Genomic DNA, 17,434 nt, shown 5'->3' on the forward strand with positions numbered 1-17,434 from the left:
GCTGCATCCCAAAGATTTTGAACAGTTGTATCTTCATTCTCATTAGTTTCCATGAATCTTTTTAATTCTTCCTTAATTTCCTGGTTGTCCTTTTCATCTTTTAGCAGGATGGTCCTTAACCTCCACGTGTTTGTGGTCCTTCCAAACTTCTTGTTGTGATTAAGTTCTAATTTCAAGGCATTATGGTCTGAGAATATACAGGGGACTATCCCGATCTTTTGGTATCGGTTCAGACCCGATTTGTGACCCAGTATGTGGTCTATTCTGGAGAAAGTTCCATGTGCACTTGAGAAGAATGTGTATTCAGTTGAGTTTGGATGTAAAGTTCTGTAGATATCTGTGAAATCCATCTGGTCCAGTGTATCATTTAAAGCTCTCGTTTCTTTGGAGATGTTGTGCTTAGAAGACCTATCTAGTATAGAAAGAGGTAGATTGAAGTCACCAAGCATAAGTGTATTATTATCAAAGTATTTCTTGAGTTTGGTTATTAATTGGTTTAAATATTTGGCAGCTCCCACATTCGGGGCATATATATTGAGGATTGTTAAGTCCTCTTGTTGGATAGATCCTTTGAGTATGAGATAGTGTCCCTCTTCATCTCTCACTATAGTCTTCGGGGTAAATTTTAGTTTATCTGATATAAGGATGGCTACCCCTGCTTTCTTTTGAGGACCATTCGAATGGTAAATGGTTCTCCAACCTTTTATTTTCAGGTTGTAGGTGTCCTTCTGTCTAAAATGAGTCTCTTGTAGACAGCAAATAGATGGGTCCTGCTTTTTTATCCAGTCTGAAACCCTGCACCTTTTGATGGGGTCATTAAGCCCGTTCACGTTCAGAGTTACTATTGATAAATATGAGTTTAGTGTCAACATATCTATTCAGTCCTTGTTTTTGTGGATTGTTCCACTGAACTTCTTCTTAAAGGGGAATTTTAAGAGTCCCCCTTAAAATTTCTTGCAGAGCTGGTTTGGAGGTTACATATTCTTTCAGTTCCTGCCTGTCTTGGAAGCTCTTTATCTCTCCTTCCATTTTGAATGAAAGCCTTGCTGGATAAAGTATTCTTGGTTGCATGTTCTTTTCATTTAGGACCCTGAATATATCCTGCCAGCCCTTTCTGGCCTGCCAGGTCTCTGTGGAGAGGTCTGCTGTTACCCTAATATTCCTCCCCATAAAAGTCAGGGACTTTTTTTCTCTTGCTGCTTTAAGGATCTTCTCCTTATCTTTGGAATTTGCAAGCTTCACTATTAAATGTCGAGGTGTTGAACGGTTTTTGTTGATTTTAGGGGGGGATCTCTCTATTTCCTGGATCTGAATGCCTGTTTCCCTTCCCAGAGTCGGAAAGTTTTCAGCTAGGATTTGTTCAAATACATATTCTGGCCCTCTGTCCCTTTCGGCGCCCTCGGGAACCCCAATTAAACGTAGGTTTTTCTTCCTCAGGCTGTCATTTATTTCCCTTAATCTATCCTCATGGTCTTTTAATTGCCTGTCTCTTTTTTCCTCAGTTTCCCTCTTTGCCATCAACTTGTCTTCTATGTCACTCACTCGTTCTTCGACCTCGTTAAACCTTGTCATTAGGACTTCTAGCTTGGATTGCATCTCATTTAATTGATTTTTAATTTCTGCCTGATTGGATCTAAATTCTGCAGTCATGAAGTCTCTTGAGTCCTTTATGGTTTTTTCTAGAGCCACCAGTAGCTGTATAATAGTGCTTCTGAATTGGCTTTCTGACATTGAATTGTAATCCAGATTTTGTAACTCTGTGGGAGAGAGGGCTATTTCTGATTCTTTTTTTTGAGGTGAGGTTTTTCTTCTAGTCATTTTGCTCAGTACAGAGTGGCCAAAAACAAGCTGTATTGGGAAAAGGAGAAAAAGAGAGAGAAGGAAAGAAAAGAGAAAAAGAAAAAAGAGAAAGAAGAAAAAAAAGGGGGCAAAAGAATAAAAAGAGAAAGAAAAAGAAAGGAGAGAGAAAAAGGGGTGGGGTGGGGTGGGGGAAGCAATCAGAAATCAAGTAGAAAGAAAAAAAAAACACAAACCAAAACAAAAACAAAAAAACAAAAACAAAAAAACATGGGGGAGTATCTTCTGATTCTGTATACTTTAAGTTCCTTGACTTCCCCTGGAACTGGTCCGTCTCGCTGGTCTTCTGGGGGAGGGGCCTGCTGTGCTGATTCTCAGGTGTTAGCACTTGGGGGAGCTGCTCTGCCCCTGCCTGGTGCAGGGCTCAGTGGGGGTTGTTTACCCCGGGAGGCCCCGGGAGGAAGCCACAGAGGCGGGGGCAGCTCTGCGACCCTGGAGTCAGCTCCCGCAGTAGCTCCGGGGCTCTCCGTCTGCAGGGCCTGGGGGCTCCCGGGCGGGGCCGCTGATCTGCTCAGTTCCAGGCAGGAGCGTCCTTGCTGTCCTGTGCCCTCCTGGCTTCTGCCTGTCCCGGGGGGAGGCCGGATCCTGGGCTGTGTCCCGGCGCCCTGTGCTCCGGGGCCTGCGCTGTTGGATTCCCGCTCCCGCCCCGCAGCCCCCTCCACGGAGCCGCCGCCCGAGCCCCTCCGAGCTGCTCCGGGCCCCGCCGTGCGCGCTGCAGCCCTTAGGGAGCTCGGGGCGCTCTCCCCGGGGCGCAGCTGCCTGTTAGTGTCCCAGGGAGCCCGAGGGCATCCCCGCCCTCCTGGGCCCTGCTCTAACTCCCTGCGAGCCCCTTTCCGCCCGGGAAGGTTGGTGCAGCTCCTGCCTCTCCGGGACGGGGCTCTCCTGTCCTGGGGACACTCGCCCCGGCCTCAGCCCGGCTCCTCGCGGGGCCCCTCCCCCTTTTGTTTCTTTATTTCTTTTTCCCCGTCTTCCTACCTTGATAGAAGCGCGAACTCTTCTCACTGTAGCGTTCCAGCTGGTCTCTCTTTAAATCTCAGGCCGAATTCGTAGATTTTCAGGATGATCTGAAGGTTATCTAGGTAATTTGGTGGGGACAGGTGATTTGGGGACCCTACTCTTCCACCGTCTTGCCCCTCCTCCCAATTACAGGTACTTAAGGCAGAGAGGGCCCCTATGGCAATCGTATCCAATGTTATATAGCTCTTTATGACAGAGCCTCCCACATCAGTCAAAGACTTAAAATTTGATATCAAGTATGCCCCAGAGGAAATGTGGAGTAAGTACAACTAAGTTCCTATGTGGGCTGGAGGAAAATAGGTACTGTTGTTAAAAATATTCAGGGGCACCTGGGTGGCTCAGTGGTTCAGCGTCTGCCTTCGGCTCAGGTCGTGATCCCGGGGTCCTGGAATCGAGTCCTGCATTGGGCGCCCCGCAGGGAGGCTGCCTCTCTCTCTGTGTCTCTCATGAATGAATAAATAAAATATTAAAAAAATATACATTCATCCAGTTTCAGGTTTAAACCATCAGTGTAACTTTCCTCACATTTCAGTAGGACATTCTGTCTTTCCAAATCTCTGCCAAAAACTAATTTACAGTGTTAGATGCCATGGTGATAGAGAAGAGGGTAGACAGTGACTGGAGAAGGGGTTATGGGGGGCTGGTCTTGTTGCTTATCTTGATTTAGGTATTTGTTACACTGGCATATTCACTTTGTGCAATTTCGGCAAGCTCTCCACTTAAAATACGTGCAATTTTCTGTTTACATTTTATATACATACATACATATTTAAATATATATATATATATATATATATATATATATATATATATATATATATATATATATAAAGTGTGTGTGTGTGTGTGTGTATATATATATACACTTTCCCTACCATCAACACTGGTAGGAAAACTTTCCCTACCAATCACTTTCCCTACCATCACATGACTCCTCAGAACTGTCTTAACTTGTCATTTTATCTGCCAGTATGGAAATGGCCATCAATCTCAAGAAGAAGAAAAAAAAGATGATTCAAAAACTTAAAGATTATATGGGTTTTCCTATCCTGGCATTACAAATGAAACTTATCTTCTAAATATAATTAATATGTAGTGTTTCAAATCTCTTTTTCTTTAAACCACCAGAAGAGAATTATTATATTCCAATATCTAACACTCTTCTCCAAGGAAAGCACTCAGTTACAGATATTTTAGACCATCTCAATGGGAGCGATTCCATTCTCTCATCCATGTCCTTGAAAGTTAGCAAGAATGAGTGATTAGTGTCCGTGATCCCCGGTGACACTGGCCTTACTGGATAGGAAGAAGTGAATTAGATGGCAACAATTTCAAAAGCAGGATTCCAGATGAGCAGATTAGAGAAGTGTCGTATTGTTCACATATTCTTGCCGCCTCCTGGGCTCTACCAAAGGGTATTGATAGTGATCGCTCTTTAAAAATATCGGCTTTCACTGCTATTTGCTACAGAAAAAAAAAATCTAGTTGAAGATAAATCTACCTTGTTTACGAGCAAGGGAGGGAAATATGTATTATTATGCTACCAGCATAAGAGAAATGACCCAAGGCAGCTATTTGAAGAGCGCACCTGGCTGGCTGACTACTCCTGCTGCCTTCACTGTCCTCTCTTCAGATGGTAAAGCAAGACAGAAGAGAAGCAGATTCTGTATAGAGTTCTCAGCATTTGAAGTATAGAGGCATACAAGGTGCTTTATGGATGTAGAAACAAAACACATTTTATTACCTAGGACTGTTCTAGCTATGAGCAACATAAACATGCAAGTCATGGTGTTTTGTGAAGATAAAGAGTGGTAATCTACAGGCTCAAGAGACTGAACTTTCAGAAGATACCAGATCCAGTGGCTCAGGTTATATCAATAAGGACTTGGTCTCTCTTTTTCTCTCAGGTCTGCTTTTCTCTGTATGGGCTTTGTGCAATCAACACTATCCTAAGAACAGCAAGAAGGCTGCTAGCAGCTCCAGCCTGTTTTCCACCTTTAGCAACCACAGTGGAAAGAGTGCCTCCTTTTCAAGAATTGACTAGCTCTGAAAAATGCAAAACCCTCTTTCCCTCCCCAACCATGGTTGGCCATGCTCTGTAGGCACAGAGATTGAAAAATCGTCTATGCCTGAATCACAGCCACATCTGCATTTGGGTTAGTGATCAAGCCTTTCAAAATATAAGCCCTAAAAGCAAGAGCATGATAGTTTTCCAAAGGTGGGGGGCGGGTAAAAACAATGTGATAGAGAAAAGGTAATGGGTTCTAGGTAAGCAAAGGAAGTAGATGTCCAGTAGCAGACATATTCAGATAAGTATTTTTAAATATAATGTCAACTTTCTAAGGTCAGTGGAAAAAGCCCAGTTATGTCAATTTATAAATCAGGTAATCACAGCTATGTTCAGAGTCCTATACCAGTCTGAATTGATGCCCTCAGTTCACCTGGTCCAGAATTTTCTCTGACAAAGACACTAATCTGCCTTTCCAAGATAACTCCTCTGAAGACAAAATCCCATTCTTCCTCTTATTTGAGTAGCTACTTACTCAAGACCCTTCAACTCATCTCCAAATCTCTCATTCAACTTTAATTCTACTACCATTTTAAATATCCTTTTCCACTATTTTTTCTAAACCTTGTCTAAAGCCAAAGAGCATGTTGCATAGGCTACAAAAGAAAAGATATGATCGGGGGTTATAAGTTTATACTCTAGATAAAACTAAGAAAGTAAATCTATGTATATAATTTCCAAGGGATAAAGTCATTTTCCTCCTCTCAGAGGTTCTATTCGTTAAAGGGCTAGAATGACATGATACTAGCAATGAGCTGTTTGCGTCCTCTACTAGTACTATATTAAGAAAAGCCTTGGAAAAAGCATAATCTTTGAAAATGTGTCTTAAAATAGCCTACCAATTAGATGCTTTCCACAGAGCCTATAAAGGAGAGACTGCGGTCTCTCTTTCACAAAAGAGCCAAGAGTGATGTTTTTAGGTTAGAATGCTATTGGGCCTGGAGTCAGGAAAATAGACTCTACAAGCCATCCCAGCCTATGATTCAGGAACAAACGACTCAATGATGGGATAATCTACAAACCAATTGTTATATGAGACATTCAGGAACAGGCTAAGTAAAAAACTTAAAGACAAATTACAGGGTAAAGTCCTGGACTGCTAGAAGATGGAGTCTTTTATCCAATTTTACCTGTTGTTCTTGCTGTTTTACTAGTTGTTATATGGTAGACTCTCTTTGGGGAAAAAAAATAACATTCAGTACCAACTATTGTGAAAATAAAATGCCTCATAAAATCTGTATGATGGTATCCCTATTTCTTTAGAGATCTGAACATTCTAAGCTTTCAGGTTTTTGTGTGATTTTCTAACATTAACTTTTCCCCTTAAAGGCTTGGTTTCATGAAAATCTAGGCTTCTTTTTTCTCTTAAAGGTTACAATTTTTATATTTGTCTTTCCGCTAAACTTCTGCTGATTTCTACCTTTCTACTTCTACTTATCAATGTTAGAAGGTAATTTGTAGCCTTATTCTTCACTGATTTATTTCTTAGATTGCTGTTAGATTTCATTTCCCTTTTCTTAGAGAACAAAACCTAAATTACATTTATTTTTCTCTCCTCGCATTCAAAAAGATGTGTCAAAATCTCCATCCCAGAAAATGTCATTAGAAAATTTAAACTATTTAATTCTTTTACTATTAGCTTTTACTGTTTTTTAATTTCTTACCTTAGCAATGTGGGTCACTTTGGGCATTTTGTTCAAATTACATTATCCCTAAATTTTACAGTATAAAAACTATATTTATGCATCATTGCTCCCAAAAGACCCTATTACTTCCTGTGCTCTCTCCTACCAGCAGTATTAGGATTATTATTCACTTGATTTCCCAACTGTTCTGTAAACACTTTGAGATACGGTGTTCAACTTGTTCACTGTGGAATAGTAAGCTTTTAACATAATTCCCATTGCTATACATTTTAACATATATAGTAATACATGCTCAATAAACGCAGTATGTTTTAAGGGAATAAATTAGTGCATTAACAAATGACTTTAGTGCTTGGCATACAGTGGAATCGCAATCATTTGTTTAGCAAATGAATGTAGAATGGTGTTTTCCATATATGGAACCCATATTCAGTTACCAGCATATATATAATTGTGGGTGATATAATATATTATGGGTGATACATAGGAATACTAATGATGTACTCCATCAAGACATCAGATATAAGAAGAAAAAACTCCACCTGAGAATAACTATAAACCAACACATAACTGATTAAAGCAAAGTGATGAAAGTTAACTAAAAGAAGAGAAACTCCAAAATTGACCAGCTTTGATAGTCACTTTTTTGAAGGTATTATTACAAAAATGAGGGGTGCATCTGAGGTGAGGATGGTGAGGACTATAATCCTAGAAAAGTAAGTGTCTCAGAGATAAATAATGGAAATGCTCATCTAGACATTGTTTAGGAAGGGATTTATGGCTCAAAGATGTGACCTATCCAATTCCAGTAACAGGTATACCTCTACTACTGTGCAGGCGGGTATATCAGGTTCTGTTTGCCCGATGCCATTAAACACCACATTACATAACTAACTCTCCTCTCCAGTCGAGTACGTTCCTTAGTCTCTGGTTGTGTACTAGGTTGTAGTATCCAAAGAGCCCAAAATAGGTACAGGGGTTGAACTGCAGTGTTTGAAAACAAAAATTAGTCACTTGAGGCAACATCCACAGGAAAAGTCGATAAGAATGCCCAATCAGCCATCTGACTGAAACATCGATACAAAGAGATTCACCAGAAAGGGGGACCTGGGAAGAGGCATAAGATGGGAAGAGTAGAATCAGATGGGAGAAAACAGGTTCAAAGAGGAATACAGAAAGCGAGTTGGAAGCAAGAGGTTCAAGAGGAAACAGGTTCAAGAGGAATCAGGTTCAAGAGGAATACAGGAAGAGAGTATCTGGAAGACCGTCCGTAGCTGGAGAGTATAGCAGCTTTCCAATATGCAGCCCATATATTGAGGTAGTAAAGCAGTTCGGAGGTAGCCCTTCCATGCTTTCCAGAGCCTTCAATAATGAATAATGAACACTCTGCAAAATGTGGCCTTAACGAATCTAATTTTATACACAGTTTCTGTGTGTTTGGTCAAAATGAGTTCACAGCTTGCGACTGAGCTGGTTTTGATGTGTGATGGGTCAGGAATCCCTGCCTGAAAGGCTGCAGGACAGACTTGATAATGGTGATGAACGCGCAAAGGGAAAAGCTGCCCTCTGGGTCAATAGCTGGCTGAACATCGTTCTCCATGCTCAAGTATCGGGGCCATCTTCTTTTTACCATAAAAATGTGGTCTCATTTTTGAGGCTGGTAATGACATTTGTATTAACATGCCAAATATTTATTGCACACAGACTGCAATCAACTTTCTCAATATTCTTTTTTCATCATCTCTACTTCTTTCTTCTCTCCTCCACCTTAAAATTATCAGCGGTTTGCCTAAAACACAGAAAGTGTTGACTGAAGCAAATATAAATACAGTTTGAGGGACTGATGGCTGCATGTGCTATTGCTTTGTTCCTCTTCTGCACTAGTTTCTCCTCCTGTTAAAACTTCTGTTCCTGGGGCACCTGGGTGCCTCTGTTGGTTAAGCATCTCCCTTCAGCTCCAGTCATGATCCCAGGGTCCTGGGATCGAGCCCTGTATCCAGCTCCCTGCTCAGTGGGGAGTCTGCTTCCCCCTCTCCCTATCCCCTGCTTGTGCTCTCTCTCCCTCTCTGTCAAATAAATAACATCTTTAATTTTTTTTTTTAAAGTAAAACTTCTTTCAGTGCAAGCTGCACATGTCATCATGCTTCCACATAGAAGGCACTGTAAAAACCATTGGATGTATTATAATGTCCTCACTTTAAATTTCTAACACAAAGGGCTGACATGAACACATTGAGAGAACTGAGGTTTATATGACTAAAAAGAATTTGTTTAAAAAAAAAAGAAGAAGAAGAAGAAATTCAGTTGCTATACCTGTATGCCCGAGGAATACCCCACTGTGAAACAAAATCTAGATCAGGAGTATTTTCTGCCAGTGTAGAGAATATTTCTTAAACTTTGGTTACGTGATACAGCCTTGAAGTTCCAGTTGATAAATGAGTTAGGCTATAAGGGGGAATTTTCCTCTTTGGTTTTTCTCACCTTGGAAAATAGAAGCTAAAAATACACTAAATTGCTGTATTCAAAGAGTAACTATGTTGTGGTTCTAAATTAGGATGATTCAAAGATAAATTTGGTAAATAGAACTCAGCAGAATGTTCTGACTTCCTAATCTTGCTTCCCAAAGAAAGATAAAGTAGATAAACAAATAGAACATGGGACGGCTGGGTGGATCAGTGGTTTAGCACCACCTTCAGCCCAGGGCGTGATCCTGGAGTCCCAGGATCGAGTCCCACTTTGGGCTCCCTGAGTGGAGCCTGCTTCTCCTTCTGCCTGTGTCTCTGCCTCTCTGTGTGTCTCTCATGAATAAATAAATAAAATCTTAAAAAAAATAGAACAATGCCACCATATATGGACTTGGACTAATTTGTGAGAAAATAAGACAAGAAGAATTATGACTGCACATTAAACTCACTCAAATTTCAAATTCCTCCATGCTCTTCTTTGATGTACAGTATTAGAGAAGTGGAGTCAGCAGGAGAGGCCACATCAAGAAGCTGTGTTGGAGGAAGTTCCTTTTAAAAGAGCTGAGCTCTAATCATATAACTGGACAACCAGAGGTGGTTGCGTATCTACATCTTCTCTTCCAAGACACATTGAAACCTACCCCCCTTCCTCCCTAGTCAGGAAATATGGTGACTTACAAGATTGAACATGGTCCCAAAGGAGACTTTATGCACCAAAATAAAGTAGTTTATCAAGAAGCCAATGTTTGTCTGAACTAGGAGGGTATTTCTGAGAAAGATAAGAATGCGTAAATAAGCATTCAGTAGACACTCTTTTTCCATTTTTAATAATTTGTATAAGGAATATTTAATTGGGTTGACGCTTGCAATTGGGCCAGGAACATTCAATTAAGTTTTTACAAATAGCAGCCTAAGAAGTTGTTCTGCAAGAAAAAGTCATTCTGTCAATTATATTTCAATAACCTGCTCAGGTCCAATTCAACCAGGCCAAAGGAGAAAAACATCAAAGTGTTATTTCCTACACTTGAAGTATTTGTAAGTACTTTTGATGGAAAGAAAAAAAAACAAGATCAATATAAAATATTCAGTAACTAAGCTTCTTGCTTTAGAATCTTGAACTCTTCAAAATATGCTAAAAAATAGTGTTTCAAATAATTAACAAAAGATAAATAGAAATTCATATTTGTACAAATGATATGCAAGAAAGAAAGCATAAAGCTAAGATAAAACAGGCAGCTTATCTTTCCTCCAGAAGAACACATTTTTTTTTAATTCCCCTGTTTAATAAGAAAGATGCTTCAGAGGAGACTTCGTGTTCATGTAGATGAATATCGTTTAAATGTTCTTCACGCAATACAGGTTTCTTATGTAAATATTTTTTTAGAAATGTGCTAAAAATTTTCTTATAATTTAGGTTGCATTTCTAAAAATACTATCTCAAAGTAGAATATAATCTTGGAATTATAGAAAATTACTTGTTATTGATTTGATAGAGAAAAAAATCCTCAATTTAATGCAACAATACATTCATAAACTCTTGAAACATGAGATTATAATATATAGGAATCTCAGTACAATCTTTTAATTTCAGGGGCACCTGGGTGGCTCAGAGGTTGAGCATCTGCTTTCGGCTCAGGGCGTGACCCTGGGGTCCTGGGATCGAGTCCCGCATCAGGCTCCGGGTAGGGAGGCTGCTTCTCCCTCTGCCTGGGTCTCTGCCTGTGTGTCTCTCATGAATAAATAAAATCTTTAAAAACAAACAAACAAAAAACCAGCATTTAATTTCAGATTGTTCACACAATAGGGCAGCTTTAAAAAATTCCATCTCTTCCATCAATCTCCTTAGTTTATTTCTTCTGTTGTATTAATGCCTACTAACAGAGATATACATTTAATCAGAATTGTGGACTTCAGTCAAAACCTTTAAAATAATTGAAGCAAGTTAAAACACATGTGCCTTTCTGCTTGGTGATTTCAGTCCATTGTATTTACAGCTAGTCTTTTTTATTACATTTACTGTTTATTTCAATCTACTTCAATATCAATATGAGTCTTGGTTGTTTCTATTATGTTTTAAAATATAAAATTTCATAGGCACTTTTCCAGTTTCTTTACTAGGTTAAAAGCCATTCAATTTTTTTTAAATATTTTTTATTATTATTATTTATTTATGATAGTCACAGAGAGAGAGAGAGAGAGGCAGAGACACAGGCAGAGGGAGAAGCAGGCTCCATGCACCGGGAGCCCGATGCGGGATTCGATCCTGGGTCTCCAGGATCACGCCCTGGGCCAAAGGCAGGCGCCAAACCGCTGCGCCACCCAGGGATCCCAAAAGCCATTCAATTAACTCAGGTTAATATTTATCGCCATTTTACAGATGATATAACTGAAACTAATAAACTTAAGTATTTTCCCCAACATAGAGCTCCATCTCTGATTTCAAAGTATCGCGACTGTGCTTGAGATTCTCAGGCAAAAAGCTAAAAATTTGATTGCTTTTAAAATGTGAAAGGCATGATTAATCATTTTAAGGTAAAATGACTGTTAAAGTTTCTCTTGTCTAAAAACTGTGTTCCCTTTTAGGTGTCATCTCAACTTGCTATGTATTTCTTTTTTACCACTCCTCCTCACTTTTCACATCTTTGTGTACCTTTCTTTTCATAATGATTTATACTTTACTTCACCTTCTGTAATGCTATATTTTTAACAACTCATCTTTATCTATTCCGATCTGTCCTTTTTACATGAACATCCTTCATCCCACACGCCAAATTTCTTCCCACTCTAATTTATAGACATCATCTCTTGGTTAGACTTGACCCTATCTGTCACACTGCTTTTAAATGCTTTTTTTTTTTTTTAAAGAGGGAACAGACAATATTCATGTTATAGTTCTCTGTCACCAAGATAAAACAGTTACAGTGCAGAACTTCTTTAAGTCTGGTGTTTGCAGTTTATGTTCGTGCAGCGCTGTGTACACATAACCGAAAATCAATAGGAAGTTAATGGAAAGCAAATACCATAGGGAGAATCAGACACTACACATAACGTACTTATAGAGTGAGAGAGAAAACATTTCAAGCAAATGGATGAAAACAAGTTTGGAAAGTCGAAGAAAAAATGGATCGGTTGTTTTATATGATGCTTACCTTTAGGGAATCTATAACATGGCCTTAGGTTCGATATGCTTTCACTTTCTCATACTATAAAAAATGTCTGTTTGGAACACCTTGAGGGAAACACCCAGATTAAGATGATTCACCAGGGTGTGCTTAGGAGACTCATACATCTTCTTATTCTCAAAATTATAAGAAATGAGCTCTCAAAGGTTTGAGTATCTCTCAAATGATTGATGCAATGAATGGCTAAAATAGAAATAGCCAAGCTCAAAGTTGCTCCAGCCACCGACACCTCTGTCCAAGGTAGAATTTCAGCCTCCTGAATATTCTATTGACCAAAGTACTTCACTTTAGAACATTAAGGATTGGATTCTAATAGAAAATTCAATTTATAATTATAATATGAATTATTCACAAGCATTTTCTGAGCACTTCATATGTGCTCCGTATATACGCGAGGTGGCGTGTCATAGCTCAGTCATTCTTTTGGTGATTTATAAAAAGAAGATTATATAGCAAAGCAGTTAAGATCATAGTCTCTGAAGTCAGAGCTTGATACAAAACTTACTTTGGCCCTCTGCTGTAAAAGTCTAATATATAAGGTTGTGTGAGAACTTAAAAAAAAGTATGTATTTAACCAATTATTCTATGCATAGTATATAGACAATAACATAATCTATTATTATCCCTACCAGATCGTGTGTATTAAGGCTCCTGTTCTTACTGTAGCAAATTATCACCAATTTCATAGCTTAAAACTATGCAACTTTATTTACTATCTTAGAGTTCTGGAGGCTGAAGTTCAAAATGGGTTTCACTGGGCTAAAATCAAGGTGTCAGTAGGGCTGCATTCCATCTGGAGGCTCTAGGGAAGGGTCCATTTTCATGCCTTTGCCAACTTTTAGGGGCCACGTGCATTTCTTGGCTCATGGCCCCCCTCCATCTTCATGGCCCATCATAGACTAGTGTGTTTCTTACATCTCGTCACTCTGACTCCTATCTTTCTCCTTTTGTGGCACATTTAAGGGCCTTTGTGATGACACTGCACCCACCTTGAAAATATTGAATAATTTCCTTTTTTTCCCTTCTTTTTAAGATTTCTTTATTTATTTTAGAGAAAGTGTGTGCAGGTGCAAGCAGGGGGAGGGGCAAAGAAAGAGGGGGAGAAGTAGACTCCCTGCGGAGCAGGGAGTCTAATGCCAGCTCCATTCCAGGACTCTGAGATCATGACCTGAGCTGAAATCAAGAGTGGGTCACTTAACCAACTGAGCCACCCAGGTGCCCTGAATAATTTCCTTATTCTAAAGTTACTTGATTATTAAGCTTAATCCTGTCTGCAATCTCTTTCTCCCTTGCTGTGAAACTAGTCCAACATAATTTATTCACAGATTTGAGGATTATCAGATAAGTATCACTGGGATGCTACTATCCTGCTTTCCATATACTGAGTAAACAATATTACTTGATTTACTAACTATGCCATTTTTTAAAGTTAGGCATAAAAGGAAAAGATTGACATTTATAAGATCTCTTTTCAAAATAACCCAATGATATTAGGTAGTAACAAAGTCAACTAGCTGTATGTGTATTTTTCATTAAATCAAACATTAAATTAAATCATTAAATTAAACACATTTTTATCGATATTATTACAAATAAAAATATCCCTGCAAATGACCACTGAATCCAATTGTAAATTACAGAAATGTAGAAATATATGATGGTAGATAAATTATCTCTAAAGAGTTCAATATTTTCTATAGAGCAAGGATTTATGTTACCTGTTTAAAAGAATTTTTAATTACTCTTTAAGACTAAGTCCCTGTGCTAGAAGCTAAGGAAGTAATGAAATATATAAAAGAACTACATCTCTAGGAACTTTCCCTCTGATCTTGAGAAGACATTCATTTCTCAAGCCAGTAAGTGGCAAGAGCATCAGTTTATGTTTAAGCACATTACATCTTTCAGAACTGCTTCCAGAATGAGATCAATGTGGGATAGAGTTTTCAGAGAAGAGCAAGGATTTTTGGGCATGGCTGCCTAACAATTCCGACTCACTGCTTTCTCTTAAAACTGGTAATTATTATGGATCAGTCTTCCTGCCCAATCCCCACTCCAAAAATACACTTGCAATTATGCATACAATTTCTAAGGTTTCATTGACTCCTTAAAGCCTAAAAACAAACTCCAAGGGTCTATGGCCTTGGCAAAAATAGTTCTGTTTTACTGGAGAATTAGATATGACTAGATATGATTCAATAGGACTAGACTGATAAATAAAAGAATGGATTTCTAAGGATAAGGAAACAGCCAAAAATGGCCAAGCACTCCTCTACAATATGGCACATAATTCATACTTAAAATCTGGTGAGTTCTCCTACTTTCTCTTTCGAGCTTCTGATATTTTGGAGAGATGTCTGAGCAATGTCAGTTGTGTAGCAGAAAAAATAAACCTTACTACCGTGTAAGGAAATATATATAACCAGCATTGTATTTATTTGATAGTCAAAGCCTTTCCACTCACAATGGTAGATTTCTAAGATAAGTCTTTGCATTTGCTACTTGCTTCTGACAAAACTAGATAAAATGTATTATTCTCTGCATTTTAAGTCACAAGACTAACACTTATTTCAAGAAGAAAATTAATGTTAAAGGCATAAAAAAAGAATTCAGAAATTTATACTCGTACACTTTTACATTTCCACCACGTTTTGTTACAAGTAATTATAAAGTGATTTTTTTTTTTAAAATCCACAAGCCTATTGGAACAAGTCTGACACTTTAGTATCTGGCTTAGAAAATATATACAAAACACTTTATTTTAGTTCCTCAAAAAATCATTTCACATCATGCAGACCTAGCCAAATTCCTTCTTTTCATGGTTCTCTGAATAGCACTCATCACAATAACAATGAAGTAAATCATTGAGTAATTAATTATTTAAGATTTTCCTTTTCCATCCCCATAAGAATATGAGCTCCGCAGGGAAAGAGTGGTATCTGCCTTGGTTTGTGCTATATATCCAATGCTTTATGCATTCATAGCTGCTCAGTGAAAAGAGAAATTAGTGGTTAACTAAACTCTGTATCCTTGAGATTTACTCTAGATTGAGTTGCTTCTCGGCCTTTTGGCTAAGGTCAAGTGGAGATTCATTTTAGATTGAGACTGCATGGATTATCTCATTTTTCTAAATGCTACTTCCAATGTTCTCTTATTTCCCTTGCATTTTGCTTCTTCCCCTTCTCCAGCTCTAGGGTACTGGCACTTAAAGTATCTACATAGAAGTTTGGGGGCTTTTTGTATTTTTGCTTTTTTAACTTGGCTCAAGTATAATCTTCTTTTTCCTAGAAATTATAGAATCTGATAGATTTCTTCATAACCAGGCTCTGACTTGACCCTAGCTTCCTTCTTCTGCAAACTACCCTCATAGGCTACTCAGAGATGGAATATAGTTTACACAGCTTCTACTCTTAGGGTGTATGTTGGATGACACAACTGACAGCTTCTACCAATATTATTACTGAAAAAATGTTGAATACTTTATTAGCTGGAACTCCTGTGTTATCTGTATCAACTCAATTTAGCTAGACAAAACAAGAAAAAGAGAATTTATTAGCTACATTTCATTAATGCCAAGGACAGAAATGTAGGTTGGCTTTGGAGAAAAACTGAAATAAAAAAATGGAAGACATCAAGAAGCCAGAAAATTCCCTCTCTTATCTTTTCCCTTCTGCTTCTCATTAAGCACTAACTTCATCCATTAATTTTTTCACTAAGTCCTCAGTGTTATACTGAAGAAAGATGTCCAATCTATAGCATCCTAGGAATGCATTATATTCATTCAAGTGGTTCCCTTTTTTTCAATTTGAATTTTAGAACCCATATTTAAAATCCCAGGAAAATAATGTCAATTAGATTATCTTGAATCAGATGGCCACCATGTTGTAATAAACCATCATAAAAAAAATAGAATCATATTGTGCCAACATGGCTCTCATGGACCCTCCCAAAAATGTTACAGATTAGTCAAATGGTGGGGTGGGGGCAGCCAGGAAGGAACTGGCTTCATTATAAAAATGGAAATGTATGAGGTGAGACAGCACTCTAAAATGTCCGCAAACATAAATATTAATCAATCTAGCAGAAAATAGAGTCTAATTATTATCAGGTCTCTGGATTAGAGATTGATTCATGTGCATTGAAGTGAGAGAAGAAAAAATAAATGTAAAGATTAATAACTTTTACTATACAAGAATTTAAGTTTTGTAAATCCATGAAATATAACTGAAATAAAAAGGGAAACTGCAAACCAGGAAATACTAATAAATAAATGATACCCCCCAAAAAAAATCTAGATCATGAAGGAATTCATACAAATTAGAAAGATTTAGATTAGAAAGATTTTTTTTAATCGGGAATAGGTCCCCAAATTCTTTTTTTAAAAAAGATTTTATTTATTTATTTGATTGGGAGGTTGGAGACAGAGGGAGAGGGAGAAGCAGATTCCCAGCTGAGAAGGGAGCCTGATATGGAGCTTGATCCCAGGACCCTGAGATCAAGCCGTGAGCCAAAGGCAGACACTTAACTCACTGAGCCACTCAGGTGCCCCAAGAATACGTTTCAAGATTCTTAATTTACAATAGAGTCACAGTTTTTATAATGGAATTGATATTTGAAAGTAAAACTGTTAAAGATCAACACATAATTACTGAATTACTCATTCATGGGAAAGACTCATGTGACAATCAGCATATGTGAGTAAAGAGTTCTGGAAACTCCAAGTCAGATGACTCCTTAGCAAGACTGCAAATGTGACTAAGACAAAGAGAGCTATAAAACGATCCCTAAAGAAAGAGGGCTCATCAAGCAAAGTATGCCAGCATGCAGCAAAGACAAAGGAGACTGAGGATATGAATCACAAGGAAGTCTCCAGTGCTGTCCAGGGGAGAAGATTTCTAGGAAGCTGTTATGAACATTCGCCCCTGCAGAAGAAATGGGGCCCTAAACCTGCCATAGCCACGATAGCATTTCATCTCCCCAGCAGTTAACGTCATTTCAGAGCAGGTGTACGCTAATACTGGGCAAACTCCTCAGGTCTCTTTGGAGAAGGCTACATTTCTGTCAGAGTGTCAGAGTGGAGAGAGTTGCACCCAAAGAGACATTCTGTAAAGAGATTCAGAGGATCTCCCTTCCCTCAAGTCCTCCGCAGAGTCCTGGTGAGTACGTATCTGTGAGGAAGAGGGTTTGAGGGGAAAAGTCACT

Source organism: Vulpes vulpes, chromosome 1 (assembly GCF_048418805.1).
Source record: "Vulpes vulpes isolate BD-2025 chromosome 1, VulVul3, whole genome shotgun sequence".
NCBI classification, from domain to species: domain Eukaryota; kingdom Metazoa; phylum Chordata; class Mammalia; order Carnivora; family Canidae; genus Vulpes; species Vulpes vulpes.